The sequence below is a fragment of the Lissotriton vulgaris genome, chromosome 9, assembly GCF_964263255.1.
Source record: "Lissotriton vulgaris chromosome 9, aLisVul1.2, whole genome shotgun sequence".
NCBI lineage: Eukaryota > Metazoa > Chordata > Amphibia > Caudata > Salamandridae > Lissotriton > Lissotriton vulgaris.
The window spans coordinates 325422352-325442833 of NC_141697.1; the positions used below are offsets into that span (position 1 = coordinate 325422352).

The 20482-nt window shown below is 42.6% G+C and overlaps 1 protein-coding gene and 1 pseudogene across 1 annotated transcript in view; one reads left to right on the forward strand and one right to left on the reverse strand.

Annotated features, from left to right (window-relative positions):
- EML5 (EMAP like 5) overlaps window positions 1-20482 on the reverse strand; it is a 1453541-nt gene that overhangs the window by 261519 nt on the left and 1171540 nt on the right. The window lies entirely within an intron of this gene.
- Window positions 5981-13709, forward strand: LOC147690064 (uncharacterized; annotated as a pseudogene).

Genomic DNA, 20482 nt, shown 5'->3' on the forward strand with positions numbered 1-20482 from the left:
TACCCCTTGATATTCAAGTTGATCTAAGATCTCCCTGACTTGCTTTTTAGCTTCTTGTTTAACTGGGTACTGCCTTTGTGCAGTAGGTTGATTTTTTAACTGGATTTTGTGGGGAGGAGAATTCTCATCCCATCCTACATGATTTTTATATAAAGGAGGGGCTTGGGCCACTGCCCATTTTCTTGCAAATGTGTATTTTTTATGAATTGGGATATGATTTGAGAAGGCAGGCATAATCATTTCTTCGCCATGAGGGCACTCCCTGACAAACTCTGGTGGCCAGTCTTTTTCAGCTAATAGGATATCATAGCCTTTAGATAGATTCTCCCGAAAGAGACCTTCTATTTTCCTAGTTTTATCTCCCACTACACATAATGTTATTTCATATAGTTTATGGGGCACGCGTGTCTGCAGTTTCCACTTGAATGTATTCTCCAGAAGATTCATCAGGATCTTGCGAGCTATGGTCACTTCTGCTGCGCTATCTAGCATTGTCTGGGCCCACTCTCCGTTTTTCAGTTGTGTCCTCAGGATTCTCGGCATGTTTAATTTTAATACTTGCTACCTTCTTTCTGGGAAATTGTAATTTTTTACTTTGATGAGCAGGTTCTTTGTCTTTGGACTTGACGTGCTCTTCCTAGTGTTCTGACCGTCCTTTTCTTTCCGATTTCTGTGAGGAAGTCTAAAAAGATCGAGAGGGACATGTATCAATATCTTGATATCTGTCAGGTTTTCTCAAATTGTCCCTATTTCTAAGGTTGTATCTTTTTTCAGAGGGCTCCCTTTGGGGAGACTTGCCCCCTCCTTCTGGAGATCTATTTCTCCGTTGGGGAGACCTTCCTCTGGACTGAAATTGTTTTTCTCTGGGAGTGGTTTGTTTATTACCCTCCAACTTCTTCTTTTGAGAATTGAGATTGTTTTTAATAAAGGTTTTTTCAGGATTTTCAATTAGTTGTTTTAGTCGGTAGGTTGTACCGTCAAGTGTAAATTGAAGTAAATCTCTAGATGCTGTTGTTAATTCTTTTATTTTTACTAAGAGTTCTTCGTTTGACATTTTTTCAATGTCTGGATGTGGTGTGTAGCTGGCTAGAACCGGCCACGTGGCTCCTGGTCTACCTAGTGGACCGAGCCTGGTAATGTGATTTTGATGTTTTAGAGCCCAATTAAATAAGAGCAGGTTCTCTTGGTATGTTAGTGGAATTTCAACTTCCTCGAAAGGAGAGTATTCCTCTGGAGATTCCGCTATTTTATAGTAGTGGAACTCACGTGTCACAGCATGTGCTGCTGGAAAAGTTATCCAGGAATAGAATACCTCTGTCTGCCGATATTCATGGGCCTCTACCACAAAAACAACTGTACCACCTCTCGATGATACCCCATTTTCAATAAGTTTTATAGTTATGGTTTTTCTTATATTAACCGGGATGAGTATTGCATTTGGGTCGTCATTTTGGATAACTGTGTCATCCGCTAAGAGTTGAGCTGCTAGTCTAGCTCTCTCCCTCTCTTCCTCACTGTCTGACATTTTTTCTGACAGAAAGTTTTTTTGTTGCAGATCAAGTTTCAAGGAAACAAAGATTAGGTGCACAATATTTTGGAACACTGTATCCTTCAACGTTGACTATACCGTAAACTAATACATAGGATTCTCATCCTACTAAGTTCCGGCGGATATTAACCTTTCACCCACTCCAGACGTCTATTGGAGTTTTTACGGGAAAAAGGGTCTGTGTGAAAAAGCACGACTGAGTTACTCTAGTATCTTGCCTTAGATTATCGCCTTACCAAACGTTGGGCGCGATGTAGTGTAGTTCCTATATTCCCAATAGGCTCTGCGCATTGGAATAACATAAAAAGCAGTGTAGACGTAGGACTGAGGTCATCTGGGTCTCTACTGACTATGTTAGACTTAATTAGCTTTGTCAGCTAGCTCAGAGGTCACTAGAAACTTTCTTGAATGAACAGGGAGGGGTTAACTTCCCTGATTCAGACAAGAAGGGATTAGCTTCTGACAACCATATAACATGACAACTTTGCTCCCCCAGAATGAGGAGTATATCTCCAGAGTCGTGTGAAAAGAATAGACAGCTATTTTACTCAGTCAATCGTGCATGCTTAATTTCACCAGGGTGCAGAGAAATAGAGAGACGGGCGTTTTCAATAAAAGGTGTTATTTTATTGAGCAGTCTTCTTTCTCATGCAAGAGAAATTAATTGCAACAATTGCAATACTTATCATGAAGTAAAGGGCGTACAGTAAAAGGAGTATTATGAAATAATACTGTAAAAGCATTGATATGGTTTCTTAGCCATATGATACTTTAAAACCGATAAAATATTTACATACATAAAAACATTGACTAACAAACTCAACTGGTGCTTCTAAGATACGCCTACCCCGGTGTACCTAGCCTAAGCCTAATACGTGGGAAGGAGTAAGTAAGCTGCAGTTTTAAGTTAAGTTGGGTTTTTGCCAAGAATCTGATTCAAGAATTCTCTTTAAGGTTTGAATCAGCTCCGTACCTTAGTTATAGAATGAAGGAGGTCTTGTATCTCGTTCTCAGGAGTCGATCTCCCAGTTACCCGCAAGGGTGACTGGAAACACCGGAGCTGGATTTCTCAGCGTGAGAAAAGGCAGCTTCTTTCGGCTCTCGCATCAGCTGGGCTTCGGATAAGTAGATAGCCGCTCTGCTCCACACCACTGTGTGTTGCTTAAGGCAAGTGTTGGTATATTTATACTTGGAAAGTGCCATGTTTGACGTAAGGTTATACATAAGACGTCAATAAAAGATGTCACTAAGAACGGGCTGTTCTTTTAGTGCTCGCAGGAGTTCTATGACAAATCAAAACAAAGGCATGGGGAATTCCCAGGTTGCTGGAGGTTTGGTTTGTTGAAAGAACTTGTTGTGCTCTCTAGGAGTCTAAGGAAGTAGCCTTGCCGTATTTGGGCTGCATGGGCTATGACTAAATATGGGTATGACTCTTATGCCTTTATAAGGACATGATGTATTATAACCATATAAGGGCATACATCTGGAATATTTAATTAGGGTCCTAGATACATTCACAACATAATAACCCCGTGGGAGCCCACCCCGCACATCAAACTGGCCAGTAATCACCACCGCCGGCCCGGGCAGAGCATTGCTGGAGGGCACTGAGGGCTGCTGCGCTGCCAGCGTCGACCCGGAAGGCTTGCCTGGAGGTGGGCGGGGCTTCTACAATATTCAGAGCCTTGCGAGAGCACGGAAGCCAGTGGTGGCGTAGCGGGGCTCCCGTGGTAGAGAGGGAGCCCCGTGTTGATAGAGGAGCCAGGCAGAAGCCTACCCCGTGCTGGCCCAGAGCACGCGAGGACGTCTGCAGCCTTGTGGAGACCGCATCAAAGTCCAGGGTCCCAGGAGGGGGCCCGGGTGAAGTACGTTGAGGCACTGCCGCAGGTGGGGCTCCCATGTGCATAGGAGAGCCCCGCAGCCCTCGAGGAGCCAGAGCAGTGCGTGGGCCAATACTTCAGGTGGGGCCACGTGTGTACCCCTGGTTATGTTTTATGCCGCAGGCCCACAGGCTAATACCTAGTGCAGGAGGAAACCTACGCTCATGTGAATGCCTCATGTCAGGTTATGATGTTCTAGGTGCCCCAGGTTTGCCCTGCTTATTTTGTGGTTACGCCCAATGAGCCTTCTGCTAATGTCATGCCTCATGATCAATGCCTAGTACAGGATATGCTGTTTGCGCCTACAGGTTATGTGCAGGCGAATGTGATTTATGAGAAGGTTGTTATGCAGTGGGCATGTGGTTCATAATGTGTTCCTTTCAGGCCTGTGTATATTGTGTTCATTAGCTGGCCTGACATCTTATGCAAGGCTCATGGTTATTGTCTTATACCCAGAGAGGTTATATGCCTAGGGGAGGCGAAATACCATATCAGGATATCTGCATTTCACGCCTAACGTTCTTTTTGCAGGGATGCTGATGAAATGCATAATGTGCTATTACTCCGAATGCTCCTACCCTGAGGATGATGTCCCCTGCTAGAGTATGCTCCATCTTATTCCAGGCCTATGGTGAATGTCATTCTAAGAGGTTTTATTGCAGATGTTCCTGCCTATGTGTTATGTCACTGTGATCTATGCTTCTGGTTCCTACCTTATGCCAAATGTTAATGCTTTACGTCTACATTGGAGGATTGAGACGGATGGACTTACCTTTTTCACTTATCTTTTGTCCCTTAGCGATGGTTCTAGCACCGGCCCGATTGCCCCTGCCCTGTAATTAATCCCCCCTTGTAAATACTGCCTTGGCGCCAGTTGGCGCAGTGTAAAGTACTGTGATTATTATCCTGTGTTGACAATACAAAAGTTATTCTTTTCACCAAAGCTGGTGTGGTCTCTTTTCGGAGTGTGCCTTGGGTGTCGTCTGTGTGTACTGCGTGGAAGCTTTGCACATGTCCTCTGGAGTTTGGCCCACAAGCTCTGCACCATGCTAGCCCATTTCTAACAGGGGGCGAGGCCTGAGTTGGGCTGCTGGCACTTGGGTCAGCGAGGGGGAGGTGTAGGCCCTACCTGGCTGGGGCGACGTGCGATTCCCCGGTACTTGTGAGGACTGCGCTGCAGGGAGAGTGGTTTAGCAGCGGGGGAAGGAACTGTCTGAAGTCGGAGGGACGGGCATTGTTGAATGTCAGAGCTCTTTCCCTCTGACTGCTTAGGTGGAGCATGGGATGTAAAGAGAAATACGCTGCAGCCTGATCTGGCTCCCCCTCGACACAGAGGATTCGGAGTGTCAGCGCAGCTTCGTGACTGTTGGAGGAGCATGGAGAGAAATGGTGACATATAGGCAGGGCATGCCCTCGGGCCTGCGGAGGAGGGCCTAACTACTCCCACTGCTTTGATCTACACAGCAGCAGATCCCCGAACCATAGGCAGTCACAAAGGGCCTAACGAGGTGGGCCCTGGACAATTTGGTGAGCGCTCCTCTCAAGTCTGGCTTGATCTCCCACATCCCCCTTTGACAGAGTTATTCCTAGCAGTGAAGGAAAGTGGCAGCAAATAGGAGGGAGGTTTCATTGAACTTTGACAACCCCATATCCTGCAAAGTATGTAACTGAAAAACAATGGCTCTGGTGACTAATAACCTCTTTATAATAATAGGAAGGTCTGAGCAATGGCAATGGTAAGAGTTAGTATTTGATACCGGAGACAGAGCGGCCAAACACACATGGAAAGCGGTAAACAATTTTGTTTAAAAAATAAGTTGAAGTAACATGAATAACACTGAACAAAAAATTGGTGAAAGGTGTCCATGTGAAAATGTAAGGAACCTATAGCGGAAGTGACATATTTTGTGACATATGTGCATGATTTTCTTGAAAAACAAAAGCGACCATTAACAAAAATTAATTTTATAATCAACACTTTATACAATAAAAAGTGCTGAGTGTTGATTCGCTTCTATAGAAGTCAAATACTTCACTCACCCTACGCTCCTTGTGAGTAGGGTTCCCTTGTTCCTTGTTGTCCATATCCTGTGAAGGCTGTGAACTCTGAGTGACCTGGGGCCCACCTAGTGGTTCATCTGATGTGCCCAGCAGGAAGACCCTACGCTGTCCCCAGTGTTCTTGTTTTGGAGCTTTAGGAGGAACTGATTTCCTGAACATTTGTGGATAAGCAACAGGACTCCGTAGGCCCAGATCCGGGCAGAGGCACTACAAATTTTTTTGTGTCGGGCGAGGTTGTTGTCTGAGTCTCGGGCAAGGTAGCTCAGAGTGAAGTGTGGCAGTGTGGGTCTGGGCAATCTGGGGAGTTGGGACCTTCCAGTGTGGCATCTGGGAATATGATTAGAAATAAAGGGCCACCACCTATACTGCCAAACAGAATGGATACATTGGCTGTGGTCGTGACAGTGACTGGGGCCGAAATGGGGGGCGCGGTCAGCAATTTGGTAGTGGAACCATTCCCAACGAGGGAGCCCTTACTGGGGGGATCATGATGGTTATCCAGGACTGTAAGAGCTCACTGGAACTGAAGTTGAATGCAGTAACTGTCAATGTCACGCTCCTTAGGGTGGAAAGTCACCAAATGGTCACGGTAGCTGTGTTGCACATCAGTCATCTGCAGGAGACGACCAAGAGACTTGAGAACCAGGTACAACTCCTTACTAAGCAGCATGCTGCCGTTACTGCCAAGCTTAAAGATCAGGAGGGGAGGGCGCGGAAGAACAACATCAGGGTGGTGGGAGTCCCAGACGAGGCTGAAGGGCCCAGCGCTGATTGTTTTCTGGAAGAACTTATCACCAAGACACTATGCCCTAAGCACTTATCCTACTTTTTTACTATCAAAAGGGCGCACAGGGCGCCAGTGTCGCCACTGAAGCCAGCCCCCCCCCTTCCCAGGAAAATTATCATATGTGTTTTTAACTACCTTGATAGAGATGCACTTCGGCAAGCTGCCCGATCTCACAGCGACCTCAAGTATATAAACACCACAACCCGTTTTTTTCAAGACTTCACACTTGAGTGCAACAGCAAAGGCGTAGCTTTGAGTAAGTCAAAAAGAAGCTCAGAGAGCAGGAACTCAAATACATGATGATGCTGTACCCAGCACGCCTGAGGGTGATTGCAGAAGGTAAATCCTTGTACTTCACTTCTCCTGAGGTGGCCTGGGAGTGGATAGATGAGAGGCGCACCCCTGACTGACTGAATAGGCAGTAGACAATACTACCTGTCCTGAGAGGCAGAGTGATAGTGATCCACTTGCAACTCAAAAGTGGACATAACTTGAACGACTATTGAGTATATATGTGGGATCGATGGCAGTGGATACTTAATACCAGCCAGCCCCTCTGTTTTGTTTGCACATTAGTCAGATGTAAACAATTTGTTTTAGGCGTGCTTCATGCCACTACACCATGCCATCTGCAGTGCTAGTTGTTATATACAGAATCCTCTATATACAAACAATATTACAAAGAAAATAGCAGAGCACAACCAATACAAGTATATATTTGACTTAAAGTAGTCAAGAAAATTATTTAATATGCAAAATTAGACAACATATAACACAGCCATTGCTACGACAACTGGGCATTAGGAGCAAAGACTTACACGCTGAACATAGTTTTATATGTCGTCTAATTTTGCATATTAAATAGGTTTCTTGACTACTTTAAGTCAAATATATACTTGTATTGGTTGTGCTCTGCTATTTTCTTTGTAATATATGTGGGATGCGGGCCTTGGCAGTGGTAATGGGCGCAGGGAGCCCCCGGCCCATAGCCGCACATTAATAGACAAGGGGGCCACAATGGTAGTGCCTTGCAGTGTGGGGGTATGGCTCAACTAAGTGTAAAGGGAGTGCAATTTCAAGGTTTACTGTTTGTGTCATAGGCCGGTTGGTGCGATGCTGGCCAACCAACTGTAATTTATGCTTTTCCTGGGGTGATGGGCACTCTGCAGTTTGGGGAGGAGGGTCATTCTAAACGTACTTTGCATGGTAGGAGGGAGGGGGTGTTTGTTAGTTGGGAGCGAGAATTTGAAATTTGCATGTTGCTTTTATTACTGCTCAAGCACAATGCAGCAGAGGAAGGTTACACAACTACATGAGCTGCAAAAGGGGTGTAGATAAATGGTGAGATGTGGAGCAGGCCCGCAAACCATACTTGATACACGCCACATTAGATGGGAACACCAAAGCCACAGACACTTAAGGGATCAGGGAGCAGGATCAAGCACACCATAGTTCTCCAACACCTACGTAGGCACCATATTTTGGAGGGAGATCAACTGCCAGAGGCAGCACCGTTGGAGGACAGCCTCCTTCTGGATCCATTGGGCAGCATGGCAATCTCCATGATATATAGGAAAATAATGAGCTATACCGTGACCCACTGACAGCCCTGAGGGAGGCCTGGGAGGGGAATGTTGGGACACTTGAGGATGATGACAGGGCTAAGGCTATTCAGAGACTTAGGGCCCGATGTAGGTAATCCCAGATTACCGATTCTTAAAAACCGAATCATACCGATTCAGTATTTAACCCCTTCCATGCTCATGACGAGCTCAGCTCGTCATGAGGCACAGTTGAGCTGTGCTGATTACGAGCTGAGCTCGTCATATAACATTGATGTTTATTTTTTTCAGCACAGGGGAAAAATAACCACAGCAGCGATGTGGTTAAGAACAGGCACATGGAATGTAGGTAATTTTACCGAAACAATTACCGAATCAGTAAGTTTCGGTATTTACCGAATCGGTATTTACCGATTTGGTAATTGCCATTCATTCCTATGGGCCTGGAGGCCCATAGGATTGAATGGCAATTACCAAATCGGTAAATACCGATTCGGTAATTGGGGGAAACATTGAAGGGTGGCTTAACTGAGGAATGCACTAACTTGAGTGCTTCCTACATCCTGGATTCGTTTTTTTACCGAATCGGTATGTTAAGAATTCGGTATTTTACCGAATCCTTAAATTACTGATTCGGTAAAATACTGAATCCTTAAAAAATGCCACCTACATCTGGAAAGCCCAATACCAGTCGGTAACGGCCGAAATTCGGTAATTTCAGCTGTTACCGACCGGTATTTGGCTACCTACATCGGACCCTAAGAGAGGTAGCAATATAGGCCCACTTCTGGTTGATTCAACTGTGGATACTCCGCAGGCCATATTACTCCAGGATACTTATACACAAGATGGGTAGGGGGGACTCGCTTCTTTATCCGGGGGGACAGTGGACAAGAAGGTACTCTCTTTCATATAGTGTGGTCGTACCCCTTGATACAGATCTATTGGATGGAAGTGTTGCAGGTCATAACCAGAGTGTTGGGGCAGAGAGTACCCCTGGGTGCTAAGTAGCTCCTTTTGAATCCCTCGTGAGAGGAGACCTGGACGAAATATCAAAATATATGGCTGACACTGGCAGCAATTGTCGCTAAGCAAATATAGCGCATTCCTGGGGAGCAGGGTCCCCTCTCAAACTGGAAGAGTGGTAGTCCAACCTCAACTGGTGTCAAAGAGCAGGTGGTCTACGAGAGATGGGGTTGCCCCAAGAAAAGGGACAAGGTGTGGAGCAATTGCTGCGCCTATCGAGGCAACTGACCAGGAGGATGAGTGCTAGATGGGTGGGTAGCCACTGGGTAACATCCTGAACCTCCATGTGTAATCAGGTACAGTCTCTCCATCATCATTGTACTAAATATTCTATGGAAGCTTTTTCTGTATCTCATTTAGCTCTACTCTCATTCTTATATATGCTGTAAATTGCCTCAATCACTGCATTCTTTGTACTGAGCCAGAGTTTTTTGTTCTTCTTCAATAAAAATATTTCTATATAAAAGAAAAAGATTCACCTCATCATGTCATACCAATATGGTCCAGCCCACAAGTGCAACCACAATATCTCAATAAACATGAAGCTAAATTACATGTTAGAGAAATTCTGACAACTTGAATATCACGGCGTTATTCAGCCTTGCACCTCACCAATGAACAATCCTTTGTTTCCAGTAGCGAAATTAGAATATTCATATCGCTTAGACTTAGTCTACAGATGTTTAAACAGTCACACACGCACATTTGCAGTACAAAATTGACACAGCACATCACTAATGAACATTAGGTGCAAAAAATACAAAACAACATTAGATATTTAAAATGGCTTTTTCTGCCAAAACAAAGCACCTGATAGCAGGGATCTAACCAAATTTACTGCGCTCGGGTCAAAATAACGATTTTTTTTACTCCATCTGGGGTATAAGAACAGCTCAGGCTTGTTCTCTTCCCGGTAACATCAATTCTACAAGAAACTGATCCAGAAGCATTGTCCTAAGTTGATGACATGTACATTATGGACAATTACTTAAACACACATCTAGCCAGAGTAGATCGCATTGTCGTGGGATTTGCTGAAAATGGCTAAAAATTCTACTTTCAAAAAAATTAAATTGCCCATTTCAGTGTCCTGTTTTTGGCATACGAGTTATCTAACAAAGGCAAAAGCCTAGCAATCCATTTATTAGAGAAATGTGCAGTCCTAAACCCACAAAACACATTAAAAAATCTACTATCACTTTTGGGCTTTCTCAACTTTGGTAGAACATGCATACCCAGATTATGCACAATGAGTGAAACTATTTTATGAACTAATACATCCAGACTTCTCAAGTACACATTGGACACCAGAACCTACACAGAATCTGAGATCCCTTTAAACTGACATACTTGTAACAAAACATTTACACACGTGTTAACATCACAAACCTGGTGATCTGCGTAACTGCGGGGACCACCGGCTACATGTCACTTTCAGAGAAGGTGATACAGTACCAATTGCATATAAATTGCATTTATATTTCAATGCAGAAATGCATTTTGCACCTACTGAAAAAATACTGACTGCAGTTCAGACAGCTGTTATAAAGGAAAGATCATGGGCTCAGGGGAAACACATAATTGTTGTAACTCTTATTCCCAGCCTTAGAGGCTGTTACAAAGGCCAGTGTTCCTAACACGAAAGCCTTACATCCTAGATGGATACAGTGGGCCACCTCCTTAACAGCTACTGACGTGGACTAGGTATTTGACCCTACATTACAAACACAAGAAATCCTTCAATATGAACAAGAATACCCTGTGCCCAATGACGTTTTGCCTCTTGTCCAGTATGACTTTGTAGTCTATATTGATGGTTCTGCCCAGCCCGTAGTTATCCTCTGCCGCTTGTGCAGCTATGAATGGGAAAAGGAGGGCTGGAGTCTTTCACCCTATTAAAACATTTAAACAATAACTAGGTGATTGCACTGCACAGCTGGCGGAACTAGAAGCTCTAATTCTGGCACTAGAGAATACTGATTCTTAATTCCCCACTCTGATACTGTGCAATTTGAATTATTGTGTCCAGTCTTACAATGAACACTTGCACTATTGGCGCCTCAATGGATTCAGAGACTCTAAAGGGAACATTATCAAGCATAAGCTGCTTTGGTGACAGGTGACATATTCGAAAGAATGTTTTCCACAGGCTCATGTAATACATACAGAGAGTCACCAACCTGTTGGAATATATGTTGTTGGGAATTCACTGGCTGATGAAGCCGCAAAGGCAGCAGTCTAGACTGCTGTCTTAGCTGCAATTACTCAATCTCATACCAGGGTTGATGGAGACATTATGTTAGCTGTCAACGCTTCACACGATAGCAACCTATTACCTAAACAATATCCAGCAAAATACTTCTACCTACTGAGTGCTCAAAACATACTGTTTGCGCGTATTCCTGGAGTGAGGGATCGAGTGATACCAAATTTAGACCGCATACTGGAATTGATCATAGCTGTTCTTGAGGGGTTAGCTTCTGCCCATGAAGATGTGGTGGCCTGAGCTTAACTACTACAGCAAAACTATTGGCGTCAGAGTCTCTGCAAACAGACCAAGCAATATGTCCTTAGCTGTGACATTTGTCAACAAATAACATCTTCCACCTCAATACACCCACCACAGACACCTCTCCTAATTTCAAATAAGCTCTTGGCTTGTGTTCATCTCGACCACTGTGGCCCACTAAACTCGGCTGGCTCCTTTAGATGCATCCTATTAGCAGTGGATTTGTATTCTAGATTCCTTTGGGTATGGATACAGTGATCAGATGACGCTCAAAGTGTTATAAAAGATTTGCAAGTCTTCACATACGCAGTAGCTGCATTCCACTCGGACCAGAGACCAGCGTTTGCCTCTAGGGCTTACCGGCATACCATTGGCACCCTTGGTGTGGCGGTGCATTATTTCTCACCATATCATTCTGGGAAAATGTTATTGTGAAGAGGAAAATCCATGTCTTAAAGCAGTCTTTAACAGCTAGAGTATTAGGTTCAGGTCGTAGTTGGATCCATCATCTGAATGAAGTCCAGAGAGCTTTAAATCTGCCTGGAAGATCCTTGGGTGACTGGGGGCCATATGTATAAAAAAAGAGTTTTGCGATTCTCAAATCGCAATTTTTAGAGAATCGCAAAATGCAATGTATGTAGGATTTGCAAAAAATGTTGCGAATCCTACATATTCCTTATTTGTGAATCGCAAATTGAGATTTACAATTAAGGAATACCTTCAAATTCATTCCTACGAGATAAAAGGCCCATAGGAATTAATGGGAAGCCATTCTCAATTTGTGATGACCAATTAGAGAATTGAAAAGTTTGCAATTCACTATTTTGCTATGGCCTTTTGGGATGATACATCCCAAAAGGCTTTTTCCAATTCGTAAACGGCCAGATTCTGAGAATCTGCCCGTTTGCAAACTGGAAAAAGACTTGATACATATGGCCCTAGACTCCCTATGAGGTCCTGTTTGGTATCCAAATGTGGGTTCCAGACCTTGATAATCCTGGTTCAGTGGCAGTGAATATTCCTTTCGACACCAATGAACGTTTGGCTGTCTTACAGGAACTGAAGAATTTCCGAGATGAGCGTTCGAATGAACACATGAAGTATTATACCACTGGAAAAGTGAAGGTGCAACCAGCAACTCCTGTCTGGATTCCAAAAATTGGGAATCTAGTTTGAGAGAATATTGTCAACAGAAAGGAATTTGACCCATCATACAGAGCACCAGTGCCAGTCCTGCCAGTTGAAGGTACTCGAGCAGTACTTACACCACCTCTTGCTGGTTGTAAGCAAAACAGATTTGTATCCATAGATCTCATAAAACAACACCCTGTGGCCAGTTCTACACAGCAGGCCATGAGGACTCCTGGGTAGTAACCTTTCTCCTCTCCCTTCTATACAGGAAGTTAAATGATCCTGAAATTTCTACTCCCCGATGGGGGAGATCAGACACTGAGGTTTTGCTACTTCCAGTTACAACTGCCAACACCATACACACACTGTATATGAATTAACAGTCTTCGACTGCCACTACTAACAACAAAGTTGTTTATTATGATCCACCTTCAGAGGTATCCATCAATTCTACATTGCCCCGTGAGGTTTCTCTTTTTGCACAGACTGCCTCTGGTTATTTTGCTGATATAGATGACTTTTCGTCAGTCGTCAGATACACAATTGCATGGGACTCAAGCATTTATTTTTTTGGCTTAAACAGACTACCTTTTTGCACCTTGGATTTACGTTTGGATTACCATTTTATTACTTTTCCTTTTCGTCTGGATTGGATGTGTGACAGTTTTCCTTTTGCTCCCAAATGGACATTATCTCCCAGAATGCTCTGCTGTTGAATTGGTAACAGAGGTATTGAAGCCTCATTCTTCATCACATCAAGTGTGAAGAGACCTGTCCCGTGTGAACATTTCTGCATTTCCCATCTCAGTTGGTATTGTTTAGAATAAGGTCCCATTTGATATTTTTGGCCCTACCGAGATTTTACAGATTCACTATATTTTTAAGGTATCACTAAGTGACATTATAACTCCTGGCTGCTTGTCTGATGATTGGGATGTCTAACCTGTTGTGTCTATGCTTTTTTTGCTAGAATATTATTAAGGTATTTGGAAGTGAAGATATGTATAGTGGTACAACTAATTATGGTGGAATGTTCTGTTATCACTATGCACACCATTATTTACACAGAGCATGTACTCCATGTGCAATGTTTAATTATACCCAATGAGAACAATGAAGAACACCACCAGCAGGTAGCTCAAAAACATACCTTCAAAAGTTTGAATATTTTTCTGGCTACAACGCTGAAGACCCACTATCTTAATATTTTAAACTTCCCTCTTCACCAGGAAAGAAAAATATGCTGACTGAAGCTAAATTAATTTATTCAGATTATTTTTTCCCAGTTGTCTGTACAGGGTTACAACTTTTGGAAAGACAATATTGATTTGAAATCTGTTTGGAGAACAAAAGATTGGCAATATCAAGGCAATGAGGCTTTGTTTAGACTAGAGCATGTCTAATACTGGGACACATGGTTTTTCTGAACAAAACAGTACAGGTCACATTGTAAACAGGCTTGGAATACACCAAACATACCCACAATAGCATGTCTTGATAATTGGCAACTGTTTACAAATTACACAGGGGAACAGTTCAACAACATGATACAGACTTGTACATACAATTCTGCACGTTCCGGTCTAGAGGGGTGGCTAGTGTGGCCTTAGATACTAATAGTTGTAATGCATGTTCCTTAAATAACACAAAGGGTTTTGTAGTGTAGTTCCTATTTTCCCTATAGGCCTTGCGCATTGGAATAACATAAACAGCAGTTTAGACATAGGACTGCGGTCTTCTAGGTCTCTACTGACTATGTTAGACTTAATTTAGGTTTGCGCCAGCTAGCTCAGAGGTCACTGGAAACTTTCTTGACTGAATAGGAAGTGATCAGCTTCCCTGGCTCAGAAAAGAAGGGATTCAGCTTCCAGCAACCGCATAAACATGACAACTTTGCTCCCTCAGAATAAGAGTCAATCTCTAGAGTCGTGTGAAACAATAGACAGCTATTTCGCTCAGTCAGTTGTGCAGATTTAATTTCACCTGGGTGCAGAGAATAGAGAGACGGGCGTTTTCAATAAAAGATATTATTTATTGAGCAGTCTTCCTTCTCATGCAAGAAAAACGAATTGCCACAATTGCAAGACTTGTTACAACGTAAAGTGCGTACAGTAAAAGGAGTATTACGAAATAATACTGTAAAAGCATTGATATGGTTTCTTAGCCATAAGACACTTTAAAATGGATAAAATATATATACATATATACATAAGCTAACGTGCTCAACTGGTGCTTCTAAAATACGCCTACCCCGGTGTACCTGACCTAAGCCTAATACGTGGGAAGGAGTAAGTAAGTAGAAGTTTAAGTTAAGTAGGTTTTTGTTGCCAAGGATCTGTTTAAGAATTCTCTCTAAGGGTTTAGTCAGCACTGTACCTTGGGAATAGAATGTAGGAGGTCTGGTATCTCCCTCTCAGGACTCGATATTCCAGTCACCCGCAAGGGTAGGCTGGAAACGCCGGAGCTGGATTTTCTCGGCAGGAGAAAAGACAGCGTCTTTCTCAGTGCGTCAAAGGGGAGGGGCAGCGTCCGTGGGCTTCTCGCTTCTGCTGGGCTCTCGGAAAGTAGATTAGCTGCTCTGCTCCAGAATCACCACCGCGTATTTGCTTAAGGCAGCGTTGGTATATTTATACCTGAAAGGTGCCGAGTTTGACGTAAGGTTTGGACATAAGACGTCAATTAAGATGTCACTAAGAACTGGTCGTTCTTACAGTGCTCGCAGGAGTTCTATTACAAATCAAAACAAGGCAAGCGGGGCTTTCCCAGGTTGCTGGGGGTTTGGTGTGTCGAAAGAACTCGGTGTGCTCTCTAGGAATCTAAGGAAGTAGCTTCTGCTGTGTCATGGACTGCAGAGGCGATTTATTGAAAATATGGCTCTGAATATTATGCCATTATAGGGATATGTATTGATTATAGCCGTATAGGGGCATAAGGTCACAATATTGAATCGGGTTCCTAGATAAAACACATCACCCACTCCACGGTTTTATGTCTATCAATCACTAAAAACTAAGCAAAAAGATGCATGTGTATTACAACCCACCCCAAAAAACATTTTTGCATTTGAAATGGTGTATGCGAAATACACGGAAAGTTAAAGGTACTGTACGTTTTTAAGCAGTGTAATCATTCAAAAGTGCATATATATTCAGTTGAACGATTTGCGAAAATTACACATGAAAAAGTCTCTTAATTTACAGAAAAGAAGGTCGAGACTATTTCATCACATATAAATGAAATTGCTTGTGAGTATGCTAGAGGCTGTGGTAACATATTGTCTCTAGATAATCTAAAAATAGAAGCTCTGTTCTTTATGAATAGTTCTACTGTAAGCAGAGTACACGTGCCAAAAAAAGTAAATATTTTGGAATTTTGGAAAAAATAATTTCGTTTCAGGGAAAAATATAGTTCCAAATGTTTTCAGTCGCTTTTGTTTTTCAAAGCTGAAGGCCGAATTCAGAGTTCTGGGGAACGCTGTGTGCCGGTTGTTTTAAAGTTATTCTTTTGGTTCAGGAGAGAACATGACTTCAGATAGATGTGCAAAAAAACAGTCTACAGCTTCAGGTGAAAGTTCAAGGATGATAGTGCTGTGACCGGGCAGTCGTGAGAATGATTGCTATCATCGATTTCAGAATCAACAAGCAATGCTCACAGAAGGTCGTACCTGGGTGATGTTGCTCTCATTCCTTGCTTCACTGCCACCACCTAATCGTAGTGCAGGAGTCTCAACGAATGCCGTCATCAGGATTGGTAACCGCTGAGGACAACACGATGCATGAGCCGTTACAGGACTTAGCAAAGTATCGATATCCATTGGTACTGCTGATTGTAGTGTACCAATGGATAACACACATTCTTCTGCGCATAGCATACATCGAAGCACAAGTAAGATGCAGTTCTGCCATATAGGTCTGAACGAAAGAAACCAGGTCATATTCAGATCTCTTAGCCGGGCTAATTCAAGGACTTTAGTTATGCGGTCCCGGTAGCGTATTGCTAGGATCGTTTCTTCCATCCTTGCCGGAGTCATGTCTGCGTTTTGGTTTGCCATATCGGAGCAGAAGAGTCAGAAATAAGATTCCTGCTACGAGTCCCAAAAGTAGTGGTAGGCCACCAAAAACCGAATGGACGAAATTGGGAAAGATGCCCAGGACTGCTTTGAAGGGTGTTAACAGTCCCGAAAAAATTGTCTTAAATACATTCGAGATACCACTGGCATCCGACATATTTAGGATTTGGCTTAGCATTTCTGCGAAATGCACGGGGCAATTAGTTGATAAACGTGTATGCATCTCTGCTGTTGTCCTTGCAAATTGAAGATCATACGTCTCTTTTGATGACGTGATGGGCACTGTTGTCTGTAAAAGCACAGACTTCATTCTGCTTAAAGTATCAATTCGTATAGAAGAGATTTTCAACTGAGGCAAAATCGTCGCCTCTGAGTCTCCAGGGCCGTTAGGATACAATGCTTGCATACAGCAAGTGACCATGGAACTGACGCTTAAGAGATATGCTTTCCCTGGCACCATGCCACAACAGCTGTGGTCCGTTATTAGAACGTAACTCCTGTTAGAAAGTTGTCTAAAGAATGGCTATCTGTGTTGCAGGTGTGCCGTGCTGGTGGCATGAAAGGTTATTTGAAGTCCCCTCACAGGCCCCATGTAAATTAATACCCTGACACACAAGTATACCGCTTAGTGAATGTTTACAATTATTACCACTAAGAAGTACATTCTGGTTTTTGTCATTATAACATGTGTGTGTATAAGGTAATTTCCATGTTGACTTAATGTACCCTTTATCCAACTTTTCATACTGGCCTGCTGGTATATACTCTTGGCATTTTTTGAATTGGAAAGTTGTTATTGGAATTGTGATAATCTCGTGTATTATCCATTCAATGACAGGTCTTTCTTACATTGTCAATGGTAATCTCTCAAGTTTTTCAATGCTCAGAATCGTATAGTCTGCTCCTTTCTGTGCCAAACTGATTTGTTTATCAGTAAGGTTAAAGATAGAGAACAATGACGTTGTGTTGATTAAACGCCAAGGCACATAGCCTGAACGCATGTTTTGCAACGTCCAGCCTAGCTGTACAATAGAACGCAATTGGGACTGACCATGTTGTAACATTAGCAAGTCCTGAACTATTATATCTATAGCAGATGATACAATACTGTCCAGTGAATATATTCTGGAGGACAGAGTCATTAACATACATATATACATAAGCTAACGTGCTCAACTGGTGCTTCTAAAATACGCCTAGTAAAGACAAGGGTTGCTTAATTTCTACCAGTGTGGATGTTTGTAGCCATTCAAGGCATAGTTTCCCTACACTGTATGTTGTTACAATCCCTGGATGTTGTCTCTGGGAGTATCTAGAGTCTGGACTGGTCATTTTTAACCCCAGTATTTTGTTCAGGAATCTATCTTGACATTTATTTGTGCCTGTTGGTCAGATTAACCACTTTTTCCAATCAGGATGTGTTCTATTTTGATGTAGAATTTTTGATATGTCTATCTCAATATCTGTGGTTGTGTTATCAGGTATTGGCTTTGGAATAGATGGTTTGTTTAAGTCTTTGATTTTGGCTAGGCCAAAACAGGTAGTTTGTTGAATGGTATCATTCAAGAACATTATTTGTTCTGGGATCATGCAGGCTCGAAATAATGCTTCTAGGCCTTGTACCTGCCAATCTTTTGTACCCCAGATGGTTTTTGTTTCAATATTGTTTTTCCAGAAATCAAAACCAAATGTAATCATTTTTTCATAAAATGCTTCTGAATATATCAATTTAGTATTTGTCAGCATAGTTTTTGTCCCTGTTTTATCTAACAGTTTATAATAAAATGTTTCTGCATCACTTGTGTTAAACCCTGAGAAGTATTGGAATTTCTCATAGAATGTTTTTGAACTGCTTTTAGGTGGAGTTGCACAATGTTCCCATTGATTATATTTAAAAACATTTCTAGGTTGAGCAGATTTATGTAAATAGTGGTCTGCATAATGGGTATAGCAATACAACTGTTCATAATTTGATGAACCTTGCAAATAATCATGTTCTGGAAATTTTGCTGACATAACTAAATCTGACATCATATTATTTATGCTTTCAAAGTCCCAATCATCAGAGAATGTACTTGGTTTTACAAAGTCACTTAATGAAACCTTAAACTGATGAGGATATTTCAAGAGTTCGACCGGTCCATATATTTCGTAATCTGTTTTGTCCCAAACTACCCCGCCGGGTATTGGAATGGCTGTGACATTCACTGATGATAGTTCTCTTTTCTCGATGTGAGATGACTTGTGTGGCTTCAGAACTAAGTTGATGTTCTGACTTGCTGTGTCCATTGTACTGTATTTTCCCTTAATGAATTTTCCCAAACAAAGTACCATGATGAGCCAAAGCAGGAGGAAAAATACCCCTAGCACAATCCAAAATTCTAACCATGGAGAAATGAGATAGGTTTCTTTGAGTTGATGAAAGAGTTCTGTTGCTTTGTTTTTAAAAGTCTTTGTTGCTGGCGTTACTTCAGGCTCGCTTTGATCTTCAGAGAAGTTGTCAAAATTGATGAAGTAGCCAGATGCAGTTCTGTCAATTGGTGGAATTGTTTTTTCAATTTTCCTTTCATTAGCATATTCTGATGCTACATCATTGTAGGTTGGTGTTTCTTGACGAACTGTTTCAATTTGGGTTTTAAGAGGCACAAGTTCCATGTCATTGTTGTTGCATAGACCTTTCTATTCACTGTAGGTTTATCAAATGTGATCAGTCTTTCAGTCTGAACCTCTTGGATTGTAGCAAATGTTGGTATTCTGCTATTTCTTGGGAGTCCACTGGGCCTACTACTTATTATTGGCCACATGATTGTGGTTTTACTAGGTCGATGGATACAACTCGGTTCTCCTTTTTACCAGCAAGGGGCGGTAGTACAACTGATCTTGTTCCGTTCATTGCCAAGACAGGTACTGCTTTTCTGTAAGAAGGCCCAAATTCCTTCTTCACCGCTATTTTCTCTCTGACCAGATCCCCAATATTTGGAATCCAGACAGGTCTTGCTGGGACAAGTGGTGTGTCTTCAGTGGTTGTTGGCTGCTGTTTTAACTTTATGTTGCTTAGGGCTTTTCTTGTTTCATTTAAGTCCTGTAAAACAGCCAAACGATCTTTGATGTCAAAGCATTTTTTCTTATTTTCTACCACTGAAGCATGACTATCTAAGTCCTGAACATACATTCTAGTTCCGAACAATAGTTTGTACGGGCTGAAACCTTTTAGAGAATTTCTTGGCAAGTTATTTAGACTACGTTAGACACTTGTTAAATGCTGGACCCACCCATCACCCGAACCTAATACCTTTGCCGTTATAGATTGCTTTATGTCTCGGTTTTTTCTTTCCACAACCCCATTTCCCTCAGGATGGAAGGGACAAGAGAACCGCAACCCAATGCCCATGCTGGTCATGGCCTCCTTATAAGCTCGAGAGCTAAAAGCAGGACCCTGGTCAGAATGAAGCATGGCAATTGCGTATGTGCCGATAAAGACTCGCAAATCTTTTATAACAGTTCTGGCGTCAGCCGAGCGCTGGGGCCATATTTTCAAGTGAACATAGTCTTAAAAGTAATTAATAGGACGCTGGATTACATATATAGATAGCCTTCTGCTACCTACAGAAATGGCCATGGCATTACTCCGGTTTGCTCGTTACTGCGGTCTCTGTTGCAGTCTGGACAGCTCTTCGCAAATTTATAATGTTGCAGGCTCATCCCCGGCCACCAGTATTCTGATTGTAATTCTGTCAGAGATTCCTTCATCTGTTTGTGCCTTGGACCTTCACCCATGTGTGCGTCTGCTAATAATAAGATTCTCCGGTTCGTGTTTGGAATTACCCTATCCCCCACTCCAGGGATTCGAGCAAAAGGAACGGAGTTTGCATCAATTACGTATGTATAATTGAGTGGATAGTTCACAG